We start from the raw sequence: 4793 nt of genomic DNA on the forward strand, positions 1-4793 counted from the left end.
GGAAAAAAACTTTAAACCTTTTTTTAAAACGACAAGTAAACGGTACAAGTAAAAAACAAATAAAAACACATACCCCTATGACCGAACTAGACACGAGACGGACTGACCGGACTTTGTCTCTTACAAGTGGAACTTCTTGAGGTTGGAGACGTGCCATGTTCGGGGTACTTGTTCTCCTGACATGTGAGTCAATTTATAAGACCCTTTGCCGAGGACTTCTGACACCCGATATGGACCCTCCCATGTGGGTTCGAGTTTGCCCAGCTTTTCTGCTCGGCTTACCTCGTTGTTTCTCAAGACGAGATCTCCCACTTGAAATTGAAGCTTTTTCACCCTTTGGTTATAATACCGGGCTACTTGCTCCTTATACTTGGCTGCTTTTATGCACGCCAATTCTCTTCTTTCTTCGGCGAGATCCAGTTCTGCTCTCAGTCCGTCGTCATTCATTTCTGAGGAGAAATTTAGAGTTCGGGGACTGGGTACGCCGATCTCCACCGGAATTACGGCTTCAGTGCCGTACACCAGACTATACGGAGTTTCACCGTTGGAGGTTTTGGGCGTAGTTCGGTAGGACCATAGGACTTGAGGGAGATTTTCTACCCATTGTCCTTTGGCTTGTTCTAACCGAGCTTTTAACCCTTTCACCAGAATCCGGTTCGTTACTTCCGTTTGTCCGTTTGCTTGGGGATGGGAGACCGAAGTGAACCGCTGTTGAATGTTCAGCTCTTGGCACCAATTCTTGAACGTCTTGTCGGTGAACTGAGTCCCATTATCCGAGATGAGGATGTGGGGTATGCCAAATCGGCACACTATGTTCTTCCAGACGAAGTCCAATGCCTTTGAGCTCGTTATCGTAGCTAATGGTTCAGCCTCCACCCACTTCGTGAAGTAGTCCACGGCAACGATAAGGAATTTCATTTGCCGAGGAGCTTGAGGAAGTGGTCCCACTATGTCTATGCCCCATTGCATGAAAGGCCAAGGGCTTTGCATAGTGTATAGATCGGTCTGCGGCATCCTTGGGACATTTGCATGAATTTGGCACTTCGTACACTTCTTGACGAGCTGCACTGCCTCTTGTACCATGGTTGGCCAATAATATCCCCATCTCAGAACTTTTTTAGCTAAAGCTCTGGCTCCGATGTGGCTACCGCACGATCCTTCATGAACTTCTCTGAGGATGTAGTCCGTCTCTTCTGGTCCTACGCACCGCAATAACGGCTGGAGGTAAGACTTTCTAAAGAGGACTCCTTCATGAAGTTCGTACCGAAGTGCTCGGCACGTGATCTTCCGAGCTTCTCTTTTATCCTCGGGCAATTGTCCTTGATCCAGATACTGCAAGATCGGCGTCATCCAGTTCGGCGAGCTGGATACTGAATGTACCTCGGCTTCATCAATGCTTCGATGCATTAATTCTTCTGCCTTTGAGCTCGGATCTGAGGCCAACTTACTTAAGGTATCTGCTCGGCTATTTTCCGCTCTAGGAATGCGGATTATCCGAAAATAGGAGAAACTTCGGCTGATGCTTCGCGCTTTGTCCAAATACTTCTTCATTCTCTCGTCACGAGCTTCACTTGTACCCAACATGTGATTTACTATGACTTGTGAATCACAATGGACTTTGAGAGATTTGACGAGCAGACTTTGCGCTAACTGGAGTCCGGCCAGGAGGGCTTCGTACTCGGCTTCATTATTAGTAGTGGGGAATAGGAAACGAAGTGAGTAGGTTACCTCGTGTCCGTCGGGAGCGACAAGTAAAATACCAGCTCCACTTCCCATCTTGTTTGAAGCTCCATCTACGAATCCGCTCCAGCAGTCCGGCGGCTCTACTTCGGATTCCAAGGGCTGTGCTAGTTCGGCATTGGCAGAATTCTTCTGTTCGGCAATAACAGGAATTGCTTGATCGAACTTGGCTTCTGCAAGAAAATCTGCCGAGGCTTGTCCCTTGATGGCTTTCCGAGGTAGATATTCAATTGTGTGCTCTCCCAACTCTATAGCCCACTTGGCGATTCTGCCTGATGCTTCTGGTTTGGTCAACACTTGCCGAAGTGGCAGATCAGTTAAGACGCATACCTTGTGAGCATAGAAGTATGGCCGCAGTCTCCTTGCTGCATTTACTAATGCTAGAGCAATCTTTTCCAGAGATTGATACCTGGTTTCTGGACCTGTTAATGCTCGGCTTGTAAAATAGATGGGAAGCTGCTTTAGGCCTTCTTCTCGTACAAGCACCGCGCTGATGGTTTGATCCGATGCCGCTAAGTATAAGAATATTACTTCGGCTTCGGTTGGAGCAGAGAGAATAGGAAGCTCGGCTAGATAACTTTTGAGCTCGTCAAAGGCCTTTTTCTGCTCGGCTCCCCACTCGAACTTTGGTGCCTTTTTCAACACCTTGAAGAACGGCAGTTGCTTTTCGGCTGCTTGGGAAAGGAATCGATTCAGTGCGGCTAGACATCCGGTTAGCCTTTGCACGTCATGTATGGACTTCGGCATTGCCATGTTCTGAACGACTTGAACTTTTGAGGGGTTTGCCTTGAGTCCGTCCTTTGAAACCCAACAACCCAGAAACTTTCCCGAATCTACCAAAAAGGTACACTTTTGGGGATTAAGTTTGAGGTTGGCTTTCTTGAGCACGTTGAGAGTGGACTTGAGGTTGTGCTCGTACTCCGAGGTGCTTTTGCTCTTGACGACTATATCGTCAACATACACTTCGACCTCCTTTCCAATCAGGTGCCGAAAAAGCTTGTCTACCATCCTTTGATAAGTGGCTCCGGCATTCTTTAAACCGAATGGCATCTTTTTATAAGCGAAAATGCCGAAATCAGTAATGAAGGCCGTTTTTGAAGCGTCAATCTCATCCATTAAAACCTGATGGTATCCTTTGTATAGATCAAGAAAACAAAAAATTTCAAAGCCTATCAGAGCTTCTACTTTTTTATCTATGTTCGGAAGGGGATAGCAATCTTTGGGACAGTGCTTATTTAGATCGGTGAAATCTATGCACATCCGCCATCCTCCTTCCTTTTTCTTGATCATGACAGGATTGGCCACCCACGAAGGATACTTCACTTCGAATAACACATCCGCCTTCAATAATTGACGGACTTCGTCATGGATGACTTGACTTCGCTCTGCCGCAAAGAGTCTTTGCTTCTGTTTTATCGGCCGAACCGAAGGATCAATATTTAAACGATGAGTGATTACCTCGGGGGGCACTCCGGTCATGTCCAACGGAGACCATGCAAAGACGTCTTTGTACTCCTTGAGGAGCTGGATGGTTTTTTCCCGAAGTAGAGGCGTTCCCGCGAAGCCGATCTTAACCGTTCTGGATGGATCGTCTTCGTACAGCTGAACTGTCATCGAATTCGGCTCCGGTATGACTTCGGTCATTGCCTCTGACTCCGGCTGCTGTGATTGCTATGCTTGGTGGTGCCGATCTGACTGCTCGGCACTTCTAAGCGCAATTTGCAGACATTCCTTTGCTCTCTTTTGGTCACCTCGGATGACCGCTATCCCTCCTTTAGTAGGGATCTTGATGGTGAGGTGATAAGTGGAGCAAATGGCCCGAACTGTGTTGAGCCAGTCTCTTCCCAGGATGACGTTGTACGGGGACCGAGCTTTCACCACGAAAAACTCAATCATCGTACTGGAGCTAGTAGGCGCTTTCCCCACCGTGATCGGAAGGCTGATAATACCTTCAGGGCGGGTGTCCTCCTGGGCGAAGCTCTTCAGGGGAAGCGGAGCCGGGCTGAGCCGAGCTGGGTCCACTTCTAGTTTGTCGAAGCACTCTTTAAAAAGAATGCTGACTGACGCTCCTGTATCCACAAACACCCTGTGGATCAGTTTGTTTGCCACTCCGGCTTGGATGACAATGGCGTCTTGGTGAGGAGAGATGGCCGGGACGGGATCAGCATCCGAGAACGTAATCACTTCGTCCTGCTTCAGCCTTTTATGCGTTGGCTCTTCTCGATTGGAGCCTCTGCGCTCTGACTTCAGGGACGACTTGGTCTTCCCGGCAGGGAGAGCGTCAATAGTCAGGATTACTCCATCATATTGCGGCTCGTCATCGTCTTCGGGATCCGGCTGCCTTTTCGGATCCTGAGGAGCGCAGTTCGCACCTCTCTGCTTCTTATTCTTCTTTGACTGCTTGCTTTGGTATTTTTTCAATGTCCCTGCCCTCACAAGAACATCGATACCTGCAGCCAAGTTTCTGCACTCCTCGGTATCGTGACCGTGGTCTTGATGGTATGAGCAGTAGTTATCCTGGGGTCGGCGCGCGGCAGATTTCGTCATCCGCTTTGGCTTTTCGAACAGGTCAGAGTGTAGTTCGAAAATTTCCGCTCTCGGCTTGTTCAGCGGTACGAACTGAGCGGGCGGCTTCTCGGGATTGAGACGGGGTCCCAATCTGTCTTGCACCGGAGTCCTTTGAATCCTTTCAAAAGGAGTTCGGCGAGGATGTCCCTGATCGCCAAAAGGAGTTCGGCGAGGATGTCCCTGATCGCTATGATCGGGCTTCCTCCTGTCTCCTCGGGACGATGAGCTGTCTAACGACCGTTTGCGACGGTCTGCCTCATCGGCCCGGGAGTACTGGTCCGCAATGTCCCACATTTCCTGAGCTGTCTGCGGACCGCACTCAACGAGCTTCCTGTAGAGAGCTCCGGGCAGGATTCCATTTTGGAATGCCGAGATGACAAGCAGATCGTTGAGATCGTCTACTTGCAGGCATTCCTTGTGGAATCTTGTCATAAAGTCGCTGATTTTTTCGTCGCGACCTTGACGAATGGAAAGCAGCTGAGCCG

Source organism: Salvia splendens, chromosome 10 (assembly GCF_004379255.2).
Source record: "Salvia splendens isolate huo1 chromosome 10, SspV2, whole genome shotgun sequence".
In the NCBI taxonomy this organism is placed as follows: Eukaryota; Viridiplantae; Streptophyta; class Magnoliopsida; order Lamiales; family Lamiaceae; genus Salvia; species Salvia splendens.